This window comes from Canis lupus, chromosome 7 (assembly GCF_048164855.1).
Source record: "Canis lupus baileyi chromosome 7, mCanLup2.hap1, whole genome shotgun sequence".
NCBI lineage: Eukaryota > Metazoa > Chordata > Mammalia > Carnivora > Canidae > Canis > Canis lupus.
Genome location: NC_132844.1, coordinates 30668108 through 30691465, shown reverse-complemented (window position 1 = coordinate 30691465; position 23358 = coordinate 30668108). Strand labels below are relative to the sequence as shown.

The following is a 23358-nucleotide window of genomic DNA, read 5'->3' as shown; positions in this document are numbered from 1 at the left end:
ATGGTGGTCCTGTCTCTCCTTATTGAAACCCATTCTTGCCCTGACTCCCTTTTCATTTTTGTGTTCCTGAAACCCACCCTATACTAGCCGAGATGGGCTCCATGTGACTGCTCTTTGAATAAATGCAGTGCTCGGAGTAACTTTCCTTCCCTTCAATATAGTTTTGGTCACATCACCAAAGATATGCTTTCCCTATGCATTACTTTAGTATTCCACAGTTATACCCATAAGCTAAAGAGTAAGAGGTACCTAAGTGACCTTTCTGGTTTTGCTTTTTATAACTCAGGATTTGGATATTTTTTTCCTACCAGCTTGGACTCCACCTTGGCTTCCTCTCTTTCCAGACTGTCCCAGACCTGGCATTGAGTGTGGCTGCTCAGCTTTCATCATCTGTCCTGGCCAGCGGAATGTTCCCTCTGATGCTCCTCCCTTGGCTGGCTATAGCTCCCTACTTTCATTTTCACTAGGGGCACAGCCATTCACCAGCTTCTACTGGAAACACTTTTCCAGACATTCCTTCAGGGTAAGTGCCATTTCCATAACTGGCCACTGGATTCCGTCATTATTTTTTTGTACTTCACTATCCTCAAATTTGTCTTTTTCAGCTTCACAATCACAGTAAAAGTGGTTTCATTTTCATTGCTTTGTTTTTCTCCTCATGTGAAGCAATCCTTTGTATTTTATTTACTTTTAAGTAAGAAAACAAGCACATTTTTCTCAATTACCTCCTCCTTCACCTACTTTCCTTCTCTTTATATTCCTCCTCCTTGTGATTCTTCATAGAGACATGTCTTGATCTGACAAAGTTGTAGTCATGGACTTTAAATATAAAAAATAAATTTATTTAGTTTGCCACCACAATGATAGAATCTTCTCTCTTTTCCAACTGAGATCTTTAATTTTAAAAAGTTTAGCTCTAAGATTGTTGCAAAATTTCTTCACTGCAAAAGGCTGATTATCTTCTTTTATAGAAATATGAGCTGGTGTTGTCCTTTGATAAATTTCTTGCCTTTTCCCACATTTTTACTCCCACCCAGAATAAAACTAGATGGGGAATAAAGTTGGAGTCACCCCTTGGCCCCATCACATTTGAAGTGTCTGTAATTTCCTATCTCTGATTTGTAAGCAAACCTGCATTTCTCTGAATAAATTGTCTGCTGAAGAAGTGTTCAGTAAACCAAAGGAGTTAACTCTCATAAACCAAAGAGAATTGTAGAAAGGATTAGAAGATAGTAAGATATTCTTTGATCTGGGTGTCTAGTGTTCTTGATGCAGTGAACTGGTTCCAGCTGACTTTTTCTCTTGCTATTTCTCCTGCAAGAAACAGGAAAGAGCTTGAGGCTCTCTCATAAGGTATTCATAGGAACATAGGGTTTCTGTTAAATATTTAATTTCCCTGGTGATATTCTGAAAGAAGTTTCAATAACATGATATTTTAAAGTCAGCCATTTTAGGTATATAAAAACGAATGCTCAGTTGTAAGGATGTAACATATTTTAATCTTCACAGAGCAAAACAATTGCATGTTCAAATCAGAGCATTGTAGAAACACACTTTTGATTTTCACTGTCATCTATTCCAAGAAGAATACTGCTGCAGAAAGTCTGAGTATTTTCTGAATGTAAAAATTCCTTCTCGTTCTGTTTCCATAATGTTGGTTGGAGTAGTGCTTTATTTATGGATATTGGATTATGTTCTGACTAAAGTCTGTTCCTTTCATTTACTCTGCCCTAGTAAAGTAAATTTCAACCTTAAAACTCAGTCCATTTCAATAATGTAGTTGTTTTGGTATGTCTTTCTTCAAAACGGTAATGTCTCAAACAACTTCTATGAAGAATTTAAATAGTCCTTTGAAAATGAGGTCAAATAATTTGCTGAAAATTCCACTGTGCTGGATTTTTTTTTTTTTTTTTTCTAAAAAGGTGTTATTTTATGGAGTTCTTTCTTGGCATCCATAGAAGACCGTGACTCATAATGAGTCGATGTCTGTGTGTCATAAGGATGTGAAGAGGTCATGCTCTGTCAAAGTAGCTAGACGGAAAGAAAGGGAGCTGTCCTCTTGTGGAGAAAGTAAAATAAAGCTCGTATACTTTTTAAGAGCCAATTCTATGTAAAACTTGGCTATATTTGTGGTCTTTCTGTGAGAAGAAACATCTTTATATAGATCTTCCTTGACTTGTGATGGGGTTCGCTCCTGGTAAACCCATGGCAAGTTGAAAATATTCTAAGTTGAAAATGCATCTAATATACTTCTCTAAATGTGCTCAGAGCACTTACATCAGCCTATGGGCAAAATAATTTAACACAAAATTTATTTTATAATAAATGAATTGGTGGAATGCTCATATAATTGATAGGATATCGCACTGAAAGTGAAAAATAGAGACACAATGCCAACTAATGTTTGGCATTAGTCATTTGTTTACCTTTGTGATCAAGGGACTGACTCGAAGCCACTGCTGCCCAGTTTCACAAGAGAGTATTGGGCAAAGATGAAAATTCAAAATTCTGGAATAGTACAGTTTCTACCGAATGCAAATCATTTTTGCATCATCATAATATTGAAAAATCATAAATTGACCCATCATAAGCCAGGGACCATCTATATGCAAAATTTTTACATAGAGGTTTGGTTAACCCACCACATTTTTATATTTGTGTATGTGGGAAAGGCTGCAGCCATAGCTAAATGGTGGATGATGGTGGCAAAACTAGTAGGCAAAGCAAGACTGAAAATGAATAACAAGCATCAATCTATGGAAGGTTTTACAGCTCAGAGCTTGGACAAGTTGGAGTTTCCAGACATGTCAGTGAGTCCAGGACCTAAATGTAGGCTGAAGCTTTTGTAAACAACAACAACAACAACAACAACAACAAAACACAACCAGAAGGAAAGGTAAATGATCTATAAAGAGATCAGCAGACCTAAACATGAGGCAATACAGCCCCACCTCTGGGATATTGATGAGTAGATTAAACAGTATGATTTGAAATACGGGTAGATTCTGAATATAAAGAGTTAATAGTTCTGTATCATTTGTAGCATAAAATGCTCGGAACTTACCACACTTGGAAAATAATGGCTATCTCACCATACTAAAAGCTGTTAAACTTTGTGGAGGTGAAGAGTGAGATTCAGATTAGTATTCTAGGGATCCCTGGGTGGCGCAGCGGTTTGGCGCCTGCCTTTGGCCCAGGGCGCGATCCGGGAGACCCGGGATCGAATCCCATATCAGGCTCCCGGTGCATGGAGCCTGCTTCTCCCTCTGCCTGTGTCTCTGCCTCTCTCTCTCTCTGTGACTATCATAAGTAAATAAATAAAAATTAAAAAAAAAATTAGTATTCTATGTCTGTATGAAGTCGGCATGTTACTAATGTTCATATATGAGAACTTTACAAAATAGTAACTAATATCACTGTTACCTTGTAAAGCTATCAGATGACTATTTTAACCACTTTCACAAGGGTATTATTATTTTCCATGTTTACTAATATGGAAAGCAAGGCCAAGCATGGTAAAAAGACTTGTCCAAGTTCTTATAGCCACAAAGTGGCAACATTTTTACTGAAATCAAGATTTTTTGGTTTCAGGCTCCTGTTTTTTTCCACCATCCACACTGCCTCCAGGATAGGCACACTGGATGACTTTCAAATTGCCGAGGGTACCTCAAATGTCTCTCCTTAATTTAATTATAATAAAAGATAATAAACATAGTATATGTTTTCCTTACTTGGAAATAGCTGAAGTAATTTTGTTTTTCCTCCCTACTTGCCCTGAAGACAGTTTACACTTGGTCTGAACCACCCAAGCAACATTTCAAGAAAAACAAGCATTTTTAAAGAAGTCAAAGTAACTGAAAGCAAGGATAAGATAGAAACTTTTTAAAAATAAGTATATCACTTACCCTTCCGTAAGCTAGACTGTAGATACCCATATCAACCCCCTTTTACTGCTTTCAGGCTTAACAGAATCATTAGGCAAAGCTGAGATTGTAAAGCAACGTTGAGATCCAAAAGCAAGTTGGCACACATAAGTATATGATAATGTGTGTAAGTTCTATTTTAGTTTTTTCATTTTATTATTGCCCTGTAAAATGTTGGCCCTATAATCCAGCTTATAAAATAATGAAAAGTGCCATTCATTTTGTCTTGTGGTTTTCTTAGAGAACTGTGCAGTTCTTTATAAATCACTGTTGATTGAGAGTGCATGTTCTAAACAAGTATACACTACAGGAAGATATGGGCTGCAAAGTGCAAAGAAATATAAAGCATATTATATGGAGTGTACAAATTTTCAAACACTTTAACATACTTTTTATCCTCTCTTGTTAAATGAGTAAAACACTTTTGTTGAGTAATTTCTTGGTCATAGATATTTGCTGAAACTGATTATGTGCCAGGCACTATTTATAGGCACCAAAGGCCCAGTTATGAATGATGTAGGTAAGGTCTCTGCATTCTTAAAGTTCACATAGCAGAGGAGAAAAAGGTTTTGTGAACCAAAGTTCACTATGCACATATTAAGCATAATTGAAGCTCCTTTGGCCAACTTCATGAGTTATCTGCACTCCTGATCCTCTCTGTAAAAATGTAGTGAAAGCTGCCTGTGGTGCCCAGAACGTGGTAGTAGCATGCTCCTCAACATACTTACTCACTTCTGCTTCCAAGAGCTGGGCTGCTTACCGAGAATCAGTTTTGTTTCTTTGCCAAGCTACGTATTGTAGTCACACATCTCTATAAATATGTTTGTTAACACCATAGTAAATATTCTAATTAAATTCTATGAAAATGAATAAAATAAAAATACAGAAAGAGACTGTTGTTCATATTAAAAACTAACTGGAATGCTTTGGAATGATTGCTTCCAACTTTGTAGTCAAACTATGTGTGAGCAAAACAACTGTAAAAGGTTGGCGGAAAGAAAATATTTAGAATGATTTGTCAAATTGCCTACCAAGTTTCTCTATTTTTTTCCCCATTATTTTACAAAACACAAAGCTACCAGTTGAAAGTGATGCATTATGTTTTTTTTCTTTATTTCTTTTTATTGTGGTAGAGTACACATCACATAAAATTGACCCTTTAACCAGTCTAAAATGTACAACTCAGTGGCATTAAGTGTATTCACAATGTGTGCAATCTTCAGTAATATCTAGTTTCACACGTTTTTCATCACCCCTCAATGGATGTTTCATACCATGAAGCAGTCACTCCCCATTATCTTCTCATCTTGGAACCTAGTAACCACTAATCCATTTTTTTTTTTTTTGTCACTGTGGATTTGCTTATTCTGGAAATTTCATGCAGATGGAATCATACAATATGTGGTCTATTATGTGTTGGCTTCCTTCACTTTGCATAACGTTTTCAAGGCTCTTTCATGTATAGCATATATCAGTGCTTCATTCTTTTTTTAGAGCTGAATAATATTTTACAGTATGGATATATCATATGTGTTTATGCATTCATTTGTTGATGGACATTTGGGTTATTTCCACCTTTTGGCTTTTATGATTAGTGCTGCTATGAACATTTGTGTATAAATTATTTGTTTGAGTACCTGTTTCCAATCCTTTTGAGTGTATTTCTAGGAGAGGAATTACTGGGTCATATAGTAATTGTATGTTTAACATAACTGAGAAACCACTGCTTATGTGTTGGTGTCACATCTAAGGAACAATAGTCAATCCAACATCATAAACATTTGCTCCTTGGGATCAGAATGATACTGAACATATGAAATATGTTAAGAAATATTCCTTTCTCCTCTATTTTTTTGGAAAAGTTTCAGAATGATTTGTGTTAATTATTCCCTAAATATCTGGTAGAATTCACCAGTGAAGCTCTCTGGTTCTGGAGTTTTCTTTTTGGGGCAGTTTTTCATGGGTTTGTTGTTGTTGTTGTTTTGGTTGTTTGTTTTTTTATGGCTTCAATCTTTTTACTTGCTAGGTATTTTCATATTTTTTTTTAATTTTTTTTAACTTTTATTTATTTATGATAGTCACAGAGAGAGAGAGAGAGGCAGAGACACAGGCAGAGGGAGAAGCAGGCTCCATGCACCGGGAGCCCGACGTGGGATTCGATCCCGGGTCTCCAGGATCGTGCCCCGGGCCAAAGGCAGGCGCCAAACCGCTGCGCCACCCAGGGATCCCAGGTATTTTCATATTTAAAAAAATTCTTCTTGCGTCAGTTATGGTAGTTTATGCGGTTTTAGGAATTTGTCCATTTAATCTCGGTGACAAATTGTTGATGGTGTTATAATTCTTTTTATTTCCGTAAGGTCTGTAGTAATGTTCCTACATTTATTTTTGATTAGTTATCAGTGCCTTCCTTCATTCTTTCTCTCTTAGTTGGTTTAGCTAAAGATTTGTCAATTTCGTTGATCTTTTAGAGAATCAAATTTTGGTTTCCTTCATGTTCTATCATTTACCTATTCTCTATTTATATATATCTCCCCACTAATGTTTCTTATTTCCTTCTTGCTACTAGCTTTGAGTTTAATTTGCCCCTCTTTTTCTAATTCTTTAAAGTGCAAATAAAATTATTAATTTGAGACCTCTCATTCTTTTTTCTATAGGCATTTACAACTATAAATTTCCTTCTGAGCAGTGCTTTCCCTACATCTCATTAAATTTTTATATGTTGTATTGTGCTTTCATTCCTCTCAAGATATTTTTTATCTTCTTTGTGATTTCATCTTTGACTCATTGGTTGTGCAAGAGTGTATTTTGTTTCCACATATTTGTGAATTTTCCAGTTTTCCTTCTGTTATTGATTCCTAATTTGTCTATGTAGTAAGATAAGATGCTTTGTATAATTTAATCTTTTTTTTTAATTTTTATTTATTTATGATAGTCACAGAGAGAGAGAGAGAGAGAGAGAGAGAGAGAGGCGCAGAGACATAGACAGAGGGAGAAGCAGGCTCCATGCACCAGGAGCCCGATATGGGATTCGATCCCGGGTTTCCAGGATCGCGCCCTGGGCCAAAGGCAGGCGCTAAACCACTGCACCACCCAGGGATCCCTGTATAACTTAATCTTTTAAAATGTATTGAAATTTTTTCTTGGCCTAACATTATTGACTATCCTTGAGAATATTCTATGTTTACATGAGGGAATACTGCTGTTGTTGGGTGGAATATGCATTGTTCAAATCCTCTTTTTTTTTTTAAGATTTTATTTATCTATTTGAGATAAAGAGAACACAACCAGGGGGAGGGGGAAAGGTAGAGAAAGAAGCAGACTTCCCATTGAGCAGGGAACCTGATGTGGGGCTTGACCCCAGAACCGCAAGATCACAACCTGAGGAGAAGATGGATGCTTAACTGATTGAGCCACCCAGGTGCCCCAAATCCTCTTATTTCTTCATTTGTCTTCTGTCTAGTTTTTTTGTCCATCATTTAGATTGGGGTATTGAGGTGCCCAACTATTATTATAGAACTGTGTTTATCCTTTCATTTTTGTCCATTTTTGCTTCATATATTTTGGGACTTTTTTTAGTGTATCTATATTTATGTTTTCTTATCAGAGTTACCTTTTTAATCAAACGTAATGTCCCTCTTCATCTATTGCAACAATTTTCTCTTAAAGTCTATTTTGTCTGAAACTCAGTTGGCTCTTTTTTGGTTACTATGTGCATGGAATTTATTTTGTGATCCTTTTAACTTCAATCTCTATGTCTTTGGATCTAAAGTCAGTCACATGCAGACAGCATATAGATGGATCATATTTTATTTCTTTTCATTGGACATTTTAATGCATACACATTTAGAGTAATTACTAACAGGGAAGCACTTGTCACTGTTATTTGTTTTCTATATGTCATATCTTTTTGTTGTTGTTGTTTCTCAATATCTCCATACTGCCTTCTTCTGTGTTTAACTGATTTTTATTTTTGTAGTGTGCCATTTTGACTTCCTTATTTCCTTTTTTGTATATTACTTATTTTCTTAGTAATTACTTGGGGAATTACAATTAACATTTTAAATTTGTAACAACCCAGTTTGAAACTAATTTGGTTTTAACAGTACACAAAAACTCATTGCTACATGTCCACATCCTTCCCACTTGTATTATTATTGCCACAGATTATATCTTTAGATGTTGTGTATCCACTAATAAAGATTTATAATTATTATTTTATGCATATGCCTTTTAAATAATACAGGGAAAAAAGCTATAAATCAAACTCTCATAATACTATTTTCTTTTCTTTTTTTTTTACTATTTTCATATTTATCTATGTATTTACCATTAGAAGTGTTCTTTATTTTTTTGCATGGCTCTGAGTTACTGCCTAGTGTCCTTCCACTTCAGCCCAAAGGACTCCCTACATTTCTATTAAGGTCAATCTATTAGTAATTAACTTTCTCAGTGTTCATTTGTATATTTTAATTTCTCCTTCATTCTTGAGGCATACCTCTGCTGCATTTAGAATTCTTCATTGACAGTTCCCTTGCCACTTTAGGACTTCAACTAAGTCATCCCATTATTTCCTGTTCTCCATGGTTTCTTCCAAGAATCTGTTAATCTTATTGAAAATATCTTGTACATTACAAGTTGTTTCTCATTTGTTGCTTTGAATATTTTTTCTTTCTTTCTTATTTTCAACTGTTTGATTATAATGTGTCTCTGTGCAGATTTCTTTTTATCCTACCTTTTATCCCGAGTTTCTGGAGATACATGGATGTCTTTTTCAGCAAATGTGGAAAGTTTTTGACAATCATTTCTCTAAGTAGTATAATCCCTTCTCTTTCACTTCTCTTTCTGGGACTCTCATGTATATGCCCATATGCTTGATGGTGTCATAGAGTCTATTCACTTTTTAAAAAAGATTTTATCTATTTACTTGAGAGAGAGAGCATGACTTGGGAGTGGGGGACTGGGAGGAGGAGCAGAAGGAGAGGGGAAAAAAATAAGACTCTTCAATGAGCAGGGAGTTAGACATGAGGTGTTGGACTCAATCACAGGACCCCAGGATCATGATCTGAGCTGAAGGCAGATGCTTAACCAACTTAGCCACCCAGATGCCCCTGTTCACTTTTTATCATATTTACTTTCTGCTCCTCAAGCTGGATAATATCATTTGACCTACCATCATCTTTCCTAAATCTTTCATCTCTTCGCTCAATTATGTTGTTGAATCCCTTTAGTGAAATTTTCATTTCAGCTATTATAGTTTTCTGCTCCATAATTTCTACTGCATTCCTTTTCATAATTTCTCTTTATTGATTAATCTTTGTTTGATGAACCATTGTTCTCCCAACCCTTTAGTTACATGTGCATTATTTCTTTTAAATACTTGAGCTTACTTAAAAGAGTTGATGTAAAGTCTTTGTTTACTCCACCCATTATCTGTGCTTAGTCAAGACAGTTTTTGTTCAATTCTTTTATTCTTGTGTACGGTCCATATTTGCTTCTTTGCATACTTCATAATTTTTTGTTGAAGAGTGGACATTTATGATGTGCAAACAAAAAATTAAAAAAAAAAGGAGGAGGGGCAAGATGGCGGAAGAGTAGGGTCCCCAAATCACCGGTCCCCACCAAATTACCTACATAACCTTCAAATCATCCTGAAAATCTACGAATTCGGCCTGAGATATAAAGAGAGACCAGCTGGAATGCTACAGTGAGAAGAGTTCGCGCTTCTACCAAGGTAGGAAGACGGGGAAAAAGAAATAAAGACACAAAAGGCCTCCAAGGGGGAGGGGCCCTGGGAGGAGCCGGGCTGAAGCCGGGGCGAGTGTCCCCAGGACAGGAGAGCCCCGTCCCGGAGGAGCAGGAGCTGCACCGACCTTCCCGGGCGGAAAGGGGCTCGCAGGGAGGTGGAGCAGGACCCAGGAGGGCGGGGATGCCCTCGGGCTCCCTGGGACACTAACAGACACCTGCGCCCCGGGAGAGTGCGCCGAGCCCCCTAAGGGCTGCAGCGCGCGCACGGCGGGACCGGAGCAGCTCGGGGGGGCTCGGGGGCGGCTCCGCGGAGGGGGCTGCGGGGCGGGAGCAGCTCGGGGGGCTCGGGGGGGCTCCGCAGAGGGGGCTGCAGGGCGGGAGCAGCTGGGGGGGCTCGGGCGGAGACTCCGCGGAGGGGGCTGCGGGGCGGGAGCAGCTCGGAGGGCTCGGGGGCGGCTCCGCGGAGGGGGCTGCGGGGCGGGAGCGCGAATCCAACATCGCAGGCCCTGGAGCACAGGGCGCCGGGACACAGCCCAGGATCCGGCCTCCCCCGGGACAGGCAGAGGCCGGGAGGGCCCAGGACAGCAAGGACGCTCCTGCCCCAGCTGAGCAGATCAGCGGCCCCGCCCGGAGCCTCCAGGCCCTGCAGACGGAGAGCTCCGGAGTTCCTGCGGGGGCTGAACCCAGGGCTCCAGAGCTGGCCCCGCCACTGCGGTTGTTCCTCCGGGGGCCTCACGGGGTAAACAACCCCCACCAAGCCCTGCACCAGGCAGGGGCACAGCAGCTCCCCCAAGTGCTAACACCTGAAAATCAGCACAACAGGCCCCTCCCCCAGAAGACCAGCTAGATGGACAAGTTCCAGGAGAAGCCAAGGGACTTAACACAGAATCAGAAGATACTCCCCGGTGGTTCTTTTTTTGTTTGTTTGTTTTTGTTTTTGTTTTGTTTTGCTTTTTGATTTGTTTCCTTCCCCCACCCCCTTTTTTTCTCCTTTTTCTTTCTCTTTTTCTTCTTTTTTTTTTTTTTCGTTTTTTTTTCTTTTTCTTCCCTTTTTTTTTCTCTTTCTCTTTTCTTTCCTTCTTTCTCTCCTCTCTTTTTCTCTTTTTCCCAATACAACTTGCTTTTGGCCACTCTGCACTGAGCAAAATGACTAGAAGGAAAACCTCACCTCAAAAGAAAGAATCAGAAACAGTCCTCTCTCCCACAGAGTTACAAAATCTGGATTACAATTCAATGTCAGAAAGCCAATTCAGAAGCACTATTATACAGCTACTGGTGGATCTAGAAAAAAGCATAAAGGACTCAAGAGACTTCAACTGCAGAATTTAGAGCTAATCAGGCAGAAATTAAAAATCAATTGAATGAGATGCAATCCAAACTAGAAGTCCTAACGACGAGGGTTAATGAGGTGGAAGAAAGAGTGAGTGACATAGAAGACAAGTTGATGGCAAAAAGGGAAAGTGAGGAAAAAAGAGACAAAGAATTAAAAGACCATGAAGATAGTTTGAAGAAATAAACGACAGCCTGAGGAAGAAAAACCTACATTTAATTGGGGTTCCCGAGGGCGACAAAAGAGACAGACGGCCAGAATATGTATTTGAACAAATCATAGCTGAAAACTTTCCTAATCTGGAAGGGAAACAGGCATTCAGATCCAGGAAATCGAGAGATCCCCCCCTAAAATCAGTAAAAAACATTCAACATCTCGACATTTAATAGTTAAGTTTGCAAATTCCAAAGATAGAGAGAAGATCCTTAAAGCAGCAAGAGACAAGAAATTCCTGACTTTTATGGGGAGGAGTATTAGGGTAACAGCAGACCTCTCCACAGAGACCTGGCAGGCCAGAAAGGGCTGGCAGGATATATTCAGGGTCCTAAATGAGAAGAACATGCAACCAAGAATACTTTATCCAGCAAGGCTCTCATTCAAAATGGAAGGAGAGACAAAGAGCTTCCAAGACAGGCAGCAACTGAAAGAATATGTGACCTCCAAACCAGCTCTGCAAGAAATTTTAAGGGGGACTCTTAAAATTCCCCTTTAAGAAGAAGTTCAGTGCAACAATCCACAAAAACAAGGACTGAATAGATATCATGATGACACTAAACTCATATCTGTCAATAGTAACTCTGAACATGAACGGGCTTAATGACCCCATCAAAAGGCGCAGGGTTTCAGGCTGCATAAAAAAGCAGGACCCATCTATTTGCTGTCTAAAAGAGACTCATTTTAGACAGAAGGACACCTACAGCCTGAAAATAAAAGGTTGGAGAACCATTTACCATTCAAATGGTCCTCAAAAGAAAGCAGGGGTAGCCATCCTTATATCAGATAAACTAAAATTTACCCCGAAGACTGTAGTGAGAGATGAAGAGGGACACTATATCATACTTAAAGGATCTATCCAACAAGAGGACTTAACAATCCTCAATATATATGCCCCGAATGTGGGAGCTGCCTTATATATCAATCAATTAATAACCAAAGTGAAGAAATACTTAAGATAATAATACACTTATACTTGGTGACTTCAGTCTAGCTCTTTGTATACTCGATAGGTCTTCTAAGCACAACATCGCCAAAGAAACGAGAGCTTTAAATGATACACTGGACCAGATGGATTTCACAGATATCTACAGAACTTTACATCCAAACTCAACTGAATACACATTCTCCTCAAGTGCACATGGAACTTTCTCCAGAATAGACCACATACTGGGTCACAAATCCGGTCTGAAATGATACCAAAAGATTGGGATCGTCCCCTGCATATTCTCAGACCCTAATGCCTTGAAATTAGAACTAAATCACAACAAGAAGTTTGGAAGGACCTCAAACACGTGAAGGTTAAGGACCATCCTGCTAAAAGATGAAAGGGTCAACCAGGAAATTAAGGAAGAATTAAAAAGATTCATGGAAACTAATGAGAATGAAGATACAACCATTCAAAATCTTTGGGATGCAGCAAAAGCAGTCCTGAGGGGGAAATACATAGCAATACAAGCATCCATTCAAAAACTGGAAAGAACTCAAATACAAAAGCTAACCTTACACATAAAGGAGCTAGAGAAAAATCCAGCAAATAGATCCTACCCCCAGCAGAAGAAGAGAGTTAATAAAGATTCGAGCAGAACTCAACGAAATCAAGACGAGAAGAACTGTGGAACAGATCAACAGAACCAGGTGTTGGTTCTTTTTTTTTTTTTTTTTTTTTTTTTTTTATTTTTTTATTTATTTATGATAGTCACAGAGAGAGAGAGAGAGGCAGAGACACAGGCAGAGGGAGAAGCAGGCTCCATGCACCGGGAGCCCGACGTGGGATTCGATCCTGGGTCTCCAGGATCGCGCCCTGGGCCAAAGGCAGGCGCTAAACCGCTGCGCCACCCAGGGATCCCCCAGGTGTTGGTTCTTTGAAAGAATTAATAAGATAGATAAACCATTAGCCAACCTTATTAAAAAGAAGAGAGATAAGACTCAAATTAAAAAATCATGAATGAGAAAGGAGAGATCACTACCAACACCAAGGAAAGACAAACGATTTTAAAAACATATTATAAACAGCTATACGCCAATAAATTAGGCAATCTAGAAGAAATGGACGCATTCCTGGAAAGCCACAAACTACCAAAACTGGAACAGGAGGAAATAAAAAACCTGAACAGTCCAATAACCAGGGAGGAAATTGAAGCAGTCATCAAAAACCTCCAAGACACAAGAGTCCAGGGCCAGATGGCTTCCCAGGGGAATTCTATCAAACATTTAAAGAAGAAACCATACCTATTCTACTAAAGCTGTTTGGAAAGATAGAAAGAGATGGAGTACTTCCAAATTCGTTCTATGAGGCCAGCATCACCTTAATTCCAAAACCAGACAAAGACCCCACCAAAAAGGAGAATTACAGACCAATATCCCTGATGAACATGGATGCAAAAATTCTCAACAAGATACTAGCCAATAGGATCCAACAATACATTAAGAAAATTATTCACCATGACCAAGTAGGATTTATCCCCGGGACACAAGGCTGGTTCAACACCCGTAAAACAATCAATGTGATTCATCACATCAGCAAGAGAAAAACCAAGACCCATATGATCCTCTCATTAGATGCAGAGAAAGCATTTGACAAAATACAGCATCCATTCCTGATCAAAACTCTTCAGAGTGTAGGGATAGAGGGAACATTCCTCGACATCTTAAAAGCCATCTATGAAAAGCCCACAGCAATATCATTCTCAATGGGGAAGCACTGGGAGCCTTTCCCCTAAGATCAGGAACAGGACAGGGATGTCCACTCTCACCACTGCTGTTCAACATAGTACTGGAAGTCCTAGGCTAGCCTCAGCAATCAGACAACAAAAAGACATTAAAGGCATTCGAATTGGCAAAGAAGAAGTCAAACTCTCCCTCTTCGCCGATGACATGATACTCTACATAGAAAACGAAAAGCCTCCACCCCAAGATTGCTAGAACTCATACAGCAATTTGGTAGCATGGCAGGATACAAAATCAATGCCCAGAATTCAGTGGCATTTCTATACACTAACAATGAGACTGAAGAAAGAGAAATTAAGGAGTCTATCCCATTTACAATTGCACCCAAAAGCATAAGATACCTAGGAATAAACCTTAACAAAGAGGTAAAGGATCTATACCCTAAAAACTATAGAACACTTCTGAAAGAAATTGAGGAAGACACAAAGAGATGGAAAAATATTCCATGCTCATGGATTGGCAGAATTAATATTGTGAAAATGTCAATGTTACCCAGGGAAATTTACACGTTTAATGCAGTCCCTATCAAAATACCATGGACTTTCTTCAGAGAGTTAGAACAAATTATTTTAAGATTTGTGTGGAATCAGAAAAGACCCCGAATAGCCAGGGGGATTTTAAAAAAGAAAACCATATCTGGGGGCATCACAATGCCAGATTTCAGGTTGTACTACAAAGCTGTGGTCATCAAGACAGTGTGGTACTGGCACAAAAACAGACACATAGATCAGTGGAACAGAATAGAGAATCCAGAAGTGGACCCTGAGCTTTATGGTCAACTAATATTCGATAAAGGAGGAAAGACTATCCATTGGAAGAAAGACAGTCTGTTCAATAAATGGTGCTGGGAAAATTGGACATCCACATGCAGAAGAATGAAACTAGACCACTCTCTTACACCATACACAAAGATAAACTCAAAATGGATGAAAGATCTAAATGTGAGACAAGATTCCATCAAAATCCTAGAGGAGAACACAGGCAACATCCTTTTTGAACTTGGCCACAGTAACTTCTTGCAAGATACATCCATGAAGGCAAAAGAAACAAAAGCAAAAATGAACTATTGGGACTTCATCAAGATAAGAAGCTTTTGCACAGCAAAGGGTACAGTCAACAAAACTAACAGACAACCTACAGAATGGGAGAAGATATTTGCAAATGACACATCAGATAAAGGGCTAGTTTCCAAATTTATAAAGAACTTCTTAAACTCAACACCAAAGAAACAAACAATCCAATCATGAAATGGGCAAAAGACATGAAGAGAAATCTCACAGAGGAAGACATAGACATGGCCAACATGCACATGAGAAAATGCTCCGCATCACTTGCCATCAGGGAAATTCAAATCAAAACCACAATGAGATACCACCTCACACCAGTGAGAATGGGGAAAATTAACAAGGCAGGAAACAACAAATGTTGGAGAGGATGCGGAGAAAAGGGAACCCTCTTACACTGTTGGTGGGAATGTGAACTGGTGCAGCCACTCTGGAAAACTGTGTGGAGGTTCCTCAAAGAGTTAAAAATAGACCTGCCCTATGACCCAGCAATTGCACTGCTGGGGATTTACCCCAAAGATACAGATGCAATGAAACGCTGGGACACCTGCACCCCGATGTTTATAGCAGCAATGTCCACAATAGCCAAACTGTGGAAGAAGTCTCGGTGTCCATCGAAAGATGAATGGATAAAGAAGATGTGGTCTATGTATACAATGGAATATTACTCAGCCATTAGAAATGACAAATACCCACCATTTGCTTTAACGTGGATGGAACTGGAGGGTATTATGTTGAGTGAAGTAAGTCAATTGGAGAAGGACAAACATTATATGTTCTCATTCGTTTGGGGAATATAAATAATAGTGAAAGGGAATATAAGGGAAGGGAGAAGAAATGTGTGGGAAACATCAGAAAGGGAGACAGAACATGAAGACTCCTAAGTCTGGGAAATGATGTAGAGGTGGTGGAAGGGGAGGAGGGCGGGGGATGGGGGTGAATGGGTGATGGGCACTGAGGGGGGCACTTGACGGGATAAGAACTGGGTGTTATTCTGTATGTTGGTAAATTTAACACCAATAAAAAGTAAATTTATTATAAAAAAATAAAAAATAATAAAAAAAGAAATTTAAAAATCACCTTCCAAGTCTTTTCATATTGGCTCTATGTTGTGACATTTCTTAAATACTTCTCCAGGCCATTTTCAGCTTTTTCTTAGTCTGGACTTCTGGTTTGCACTGATCCTAAAGGTCAGCTACAGTTGAAAGCTCATAGCTTCCTCAAATCTTTTCTGAGTATGTGTCCTATTCTGCGCATGTATGTAGTTTTGTAGTTTCCTCTGCATATGTGGCAATTTTTCAAATCTCCTATTCTCCCCCAAAACTTCACTATTCAGTTTTTCCTCCTAGGCTTTTGGCATGCCTATTGTTTATCTTTCCTGCTATTTTTCATACTAGGCAGCAGTAGCTTGTTCATTTGGTTTTTATTGTTTTTAAGGGCTATGTCACTGTTCAGCCTTGTAGAGTTCTGAGTTAGACAAAACAAAGGGAAACTCCCAGTCAGGTAAAACCAGATAAGCACAATTCAATGAGAACAAAGTCCACTCTGTTGTTTCTGGAGCCAGGTGCCTACAGTAGAGACAGCCTGTCATCTGCAAGATCACTGGTCCACCAGAGCAGGGGATGGTTCTAAGTTAGTTAAAATATCTGATCTTGTTTCAGTGAAATTTCTCCTGGTTATGCATCCTCACTTGCTGCAAACTGCATTCCAGTGAGGTTAGTTTTGACAATTTATGACAAGTGTTTAGGTGTTTCTGGGGAGCAATGGTCCCCAGATGTCCCTACTGCAGCATTTTCACTGACTTCACTCTGTGGGTATTTTCTACACAACAAAGACAGTCTGGATGCCAAAGTAGACCCTTAGCCAAAGGAAAAGTCCTGACCTGAAATTAAAGCCTGAAAAATAAATACAGATTTAAATTTACATTAAATAAAATATGCACAGTTGATATATAATTTTTAATTCCTCCCTGGAATTTCTATTTCCAAAATGTGAGTCTTTATTGCATGAGGTAAGAGAATTTTTTTTTTTTTTACTATATTATCAGTTAATCCTCACTAGAGTTATATGAAATTGGCAGAGGAGATAGAATTATGGCCACTTTAAAAATAAAGAATTACAGGCTCTAAATCCTTAAGTAATATGCCTAAGGATATATTTCAGGAAGCAGCAGAATGTAGAAACAGTAAGAACAAATAATTCTGAGACCCTATTATACCTCAGGCTCACTTAATTTTTTTTTTTTTTTTTTTTGATAGTCACAGAGAGAGAGAGGCAGAGACACAGGCAGAGGGAGAAACAGGCTCCATGCACCAGGAGCCTGACGTGGGATTCGATCCCAGGTCCCCAGGATCACACCCTGGGCCAAAGGCAGGCGCTAAACCGCTGCACCACCCAGGGACCCCTAACTCACTTAATTCTAAAAGCAACTTCAAAGTTAAGTTGTATCAAGTACTGGGTGGTGATCAAGAGTGGGGATGTAGGGTTGCAGAAAAGGGATTTGAATCCAGCCTTGCCTGACTGAATTTCAAGTTCTATCTACGTGTAGGCTGTTGCTCAAAGGGAGAAGTGTAGAAATGAAGGGGTGGTGAACAAGATGTGGGAGTTTCAGACCAAGATATGGCATTTGTGAGCTATGTGAATTTTAACATGTCACTTTGTCCCTGGGTCATCTCCAATTAATTAATATAAGGGTTCAATCTATATGAGCTTGTAAGAACCTTTAAATGGGCTAACATTGATTCACATGGTCTTTTTCCTAACAAAACTGCAGCATCCACTAAAACTAGTATTTGCCATTATTTACTAAGACTACACTTATGTCTACCCATGACTAAGAAATTCCACTTCAAGAGATGTAAGTGGTGTTCTACAAAAGACATGTCTAGGAATGTATATAGCAGGTTTTTAAAAAATTTTCATAATATTTGTATGAATGAATATCACAAACATAGTGACAGAGTCAGACAGAAATAAATATAGGTCTATATGGGATACTGCATGGTTTCATTAATATGAAGTTCAAGAACAGGCAAAATTAATCCATGATTACAGAAATCAGAATAATTATTATCTCTATTTTACTGGTGTTGTAGGTGGGTATCTACTAGGAATGGGCCCTAAGGAAGCTTTTATGGTGCTGGAAATGTTCCATTTAGCCCTCTCATTGGTGGTTCTCAGGTGCATCCATATTTAAAAACTCACTAAGCTGTATGCTTAAGCTTTGAGCATCATACTCTATGTATGCTATATCTCAATTTAAGCAATTTTGAAAAATAATAAATAATTTCTTCCTTAAATTATGATAGGAAAAATCTAATGTCTTTTACTATCTCTTCTGATAATCTGCATAGTATATCTAAAATAAAGTATTTTCAAATATTTTTCTTATTTGGATATTTATTACTAATGTATAAAATAGTGGACTGCCAAAAGAATCACATTTGTGACTTCTTGAACTGGCAATTGATTCCTTTCCCTTCTGCTTCTTCTGCTACAATAGGATAATTTAATTCACTACCAAAATAATTTATGCTAGTTTACATAAAATAATGCTGTTGCATACCATATACACAAGAAGCAACCTTGATTAAAATAACATGCAGTTAGACTAATAGCTAAATGCTGTTAATATTTTCAAGTTGAGATAACCAATCAATACTTTGTAGAAACCACTAATTAATGGAGTTTTCTTATCTGAAGCTTTTAGTTGATTTTCCTGTATTAAGAAACACATATCATTTCTATGGCAACTAAATATTTTTCCTGTCTGTAAATGGATTCCATTCCTATTATTAAAAAGACATGACATGAAAAGAAACTCACAATTATTTGTTCAGTCTATAGTCCTGTGTAATGTATTCTGCATTAAGTCATCTTTAACCAATATTGGAAGCTTCTGTGTCAGTATGTCAGGCAGTATTTGGCTTGGATGCTGTAGCAAGAACCCAAGATATCCATGTCAGAAAATAAGAGAATGTAAAGCTCACTAATGTTCTGGATGATTTCACCAAGTATTGGCTATAGAGACAGTGGAAAATAAAGTATCTTCTTTCTGCCTCACTTCTATTTCCCTATGGCAGCATGTTTCCACAAATGAGTAACAGATATGCATTTTAAAATGAAGTTCTAAAAAAAATAAATAAAAAAAGATAAAATGAAGTTCTGTCATCTAATAAGACTGGTAACTGTGTTGAACAAAGCATAAAAGACATACCAGGGTCTTTAATAAGTTAATGTACATGGTAAATCTCTTTGAGAAATTTTCTAAGTTTGTTTGACCATGAAAACATTTTATGGAATAAAATTGTCAGAAAAAATATTTAAAAGTCTCATTCTTCATTTATATTGAAATGGTTTTTTACTATCTGCCTTCGGTTGTTTTACCTTCACAGTTTGTGTCTATCACACATCAATGTTATATGCTAACTAATAAAGATAGATGTAAACTAAATTTAAAGTATAAAGAGAATTGTGGTGTGTAAGCAGTTTTTAGTAGGGGAATTTTTTCCCCCCAAAATCATAAGTGAAGTCCCAAAATACAAGGGTAAAGTGGGGCTGCTTTTTTTGATGGTAGGATTGAACCGTCTATTCAACCTGTTACTCTTCCCGTACCCCACCATTCAGCATTCTGAGATTCTTTTTTTTTTTTTAAACTAAATTGCTCTAAAGCTGTGCTTTTCAAATTTTTTTTTTAATTTTTATTTATTTATGATAGTCACACACAGAGAGAGAGAGAGAGAGAGGCAGAGACACAGGCAGAGGGAGAAGCAGGCTCCATGCACCGGGAGCCCGACGTGGGACTCGATCCCGGGTCTCCAGGATCGCGCCCTGGGCCAAAGGCAGGCGATAAACCGCTGCACCACCCAGGGATCCCGCATTCTGAGATTCTTAAATGGAAAACTAAATTTCCAAAACAAAGCCAAGAAAGCAATAACTGTTTCATTTCAGTGTAAGGGACTGATGTGTTGAGAGTGACCAACAACCTGAAGGGTGGGGAGGACAGTGATAGGGAGGAGAGTCTGAGAGCCCTACGTTTAACTTCACTGCATGTTTCATCATATCTTCCTGGTACATCACTTTATATAAAACACCATGTTACATAAAACAAAATGAAAAGCATATTCTTCTTTGGAAAACAGTGTATTATTTATTTCAATATGTAATTTTACATTCGTAAAGCATTTCAGTAGAAGCCGGTTTTCTTAAAACGACTTGGTGGTAAGCAGTTTACAACTGCTTCAATCTTTGTGATTGCTAGAAGTTATTTTCTATTTCTTAAAGTCTATGTATTTCAGGCAGGGGCTACATTTAAACACAAAGTGAAGATAGTTTGCTAGTCAATTCGATGGCTTCATTATTAAAAATTAGAATATTCTATAACCGTATTAAAATGACTTAAATAGTGGCTGAAAGTTTTCATAGCTATTTTCTCTACCCTAAAGGGACTGCAAATAATTTTTGTTTAATCACTATGGATTTAATAAGACATATGGTAGGATAATTTTTTCTCACCATCTTGGAGTGAAGTCCCTTTCTATATTCCTTCTGAAGTCCTGGCCTGTGCAATGCTAAAATAATAGAACTGAATCTGTACTCCAATGGAGAAAAGCAAAGAAGATTCACTTAGCATAATTATACATTGCAAATATGCCATGAGAGTATTAGCACAGAAGACATGTACTTAACTTTGTAAATATTTCACTCTGATGCAGGAGGATCTGAAATATCACCAATTCCATCTGCTCCACATTCTTTTCAGGGGCCTCCAGTCCCAAATGGAAATAATGGACTCTAAGAATCAAGACCCCAAGGAAAGCAAAAGGTTTAAAAAGCTTGAAGCCAGTGTGGGATGAGGACAAGGGAAAGACACAACAGAGAATGTATGGATCATTGGAAACTACACAGGGAAAATAAATCATCGCTCTATACCATTATTCAGAACTGTTTTAATACGGTAGTAATAGATTGAACAATGGTCAATTACCTGTTCTACACTATCAGATTCACTTATGCTCCTTTCTCTCAGCCTTCACCATAACCACACCCAAGTGAAAGTGGCATTTTTATTTCTTTCTTTTCTTTTCTTTTCTTTTTTTTTTTTTACACTTTAAATATGTAAAGTTTATTTTTTGTTATTTACAGCTCAATAAAACTGGTAAGGTAAGCTAACACAAATAATGCATATATTCATCTCAAAAAAAGATCATGATAAATATGCTACACCAAATATACTAAAAAATAAATTAAAGATTATTCAATGTAAAAATTAAAGTTATTAAACTGCTTAGTTTCTTTTTTTATAATAAATTTATTTTTATTGGTGTTCAATTTACCAACATACAGAATAACACCCAGTGCTCATCCCGCCAAGTGCCCCCCTCAGTGCCCGTCACCCATTCACCTCCACCCCTTGCCCCCCTCCCCTTCCACCACCCCTAGTTCGTTTCCCAGAGCTAGGAGTCTTTATGTTCTGTCTCCCTTTCTGATATTTCCCACACACTTCTTCTCCCTTCCCTTACATTCCCTTTCACTATTATTTATATTATTATATATATTATATATATATGTGAATTTTAACATGTCATTATGTTAAAATTATATATTATATATATTATTATATATATATTATATATATATTATATTATTTATATTCTCCAAATGAATGAGAACATACAATATTTATCCTTCTCCGATTGACTTACTTCACTCAGCATAATACCCTCCAGTTCCATCCACGTCGAAGCAAATGGTGTGTATTTGTCATTTCTAATGGCTGAGTAATATTCCATTGTATACATAAACCACATCTTCTTTATCCATTCATCTTTCGATGGACACCGAGGCTCCTTCCACAGTTTAGTTATTGTGGACATTGCTGCTATAAACATCGGGGTGCAGGAACAAAGGTCTCTCGACTGAAATAGTAGGCAGCTAATAGACTATAAATAATAATAATAATAATAATAATAATAAACTCTTCATAAATATGCTAAAATTCTTACTGTATCTTGCTGTATATAGCTGAAAATTTTCAGCTTGGCAGAAGTGGATATTGCTGTCTCTAAGAACTATCTCATTATTTTGATACTACATTTGCTCTTTCCCTCTGACGATTTGACTTTTTATAACCTTCTTCTTTTGTGGCATTTCTCTTGTTAGTTGAATTGTGCACTTTATTCCTCACCAGAAACAAACCATCACTTTGGATGTCATTTTGCTACCATCTGTCAGTATTTAAATAACTAATGGTCTTGTTTTTTTTCTTTTTTTTTAGGTCTTGTGTTTTCCAAGCATTCAACTTCATTGAAATAACTGCATAATACTGGTTTCTCACCAATAGTGTTATACAAGTTTATGGTGTCTAAGGCAAATTATCTGTAGAGGAATAAACACAATGATACAATTTATATACTATTTGGAACAATGAAACACATTTCCACTTCATTAACAAAATCTCAATGCATATGGACTGGACTAATTTGTTTTTCTAAAAAAAGGATGTGAGGGAATTAAAATCTGTGTGGGTAACATAAGTGACTTTCAGTTCAAGTGTAGAAAAAAATAGTCAATATTCTAAAGAAATAAATATAAAGTCTGGAATTGGAGAGATAAAATTTTGCAAGTTAAAATGTAATGCTTCAATTTAAATCCATAACTGTAATAAATTATCAAATTTGGATGGCTGATTTAATTTTGTGTCCTATTAAATGTCTCAGTATAATAAAATAGCAGTTATTAACCTAACACTGTTCTGAACATACAAAATGATTAATTGAATTATTTTTCTTTAGTTGTATAGAAAAACAATTCATAAAATAAGATCCATTAAAAGGCCATAGGCAAAAAGCTCTTCCAGAGACTGAATTCCATTAATAAATGGATCATTAATGTATTTTAGAATTTACTAATGCAAGATAGTGTTTCATGAAAGATACCTATAGTTTACTTTGCATTAAGATATTTTTATAGCATTAAAACATGATTGGATGAAATGTGGTGTTATCATTTATTACTGCACACCAAATCCTGAAGTTTAGGTTACTTGAGAAAAGAAAAGGGATTCCTACACATAGCCTTCTCAATTCTATAACAGATTTTCTTCCACATATTGAGACACATTCTTAGAAATGCAAAAGAGATTTTATATTTGAATCCTTACTCTAGAATCAGGACTCTAGACCTAGACTCTTCACATACATTTTCCTGCATTCAAAGGCATTAGCTATTATCTTGTCTTCATTTTGAGCTAAACTGAAAAGATTTTTCATTCATTCACTTACTCAGAAACATTCATTGAGTATATATTAGGTGCAGCATATTGAAGGAAATCCAAAGGTAAATAAAGTAGCAT

The 23358-nt window shown here is 37.5% G+C and overlaps 1 long non-coding RNA gene across 1 annotated transcript; it reads left to right on the top strand.

Moving 5' to 3' along the window:
- Positions 1-325: 325 nt before the first annotated feature.
- Positions 326-22857, top strand: LOC140636716 (uncharacterized). Its single transcript, XR_012033923.1, has 3 exons — positions 326-523; positions 6002-6154; positions 22282-22857. It is a non-coding gene; the product is annotated as an uncharacterized lncRNA (long non-coding RNA).
- The last annotated feature ends 501 nt before the right edge of the window (positions 22858-23358 follow it).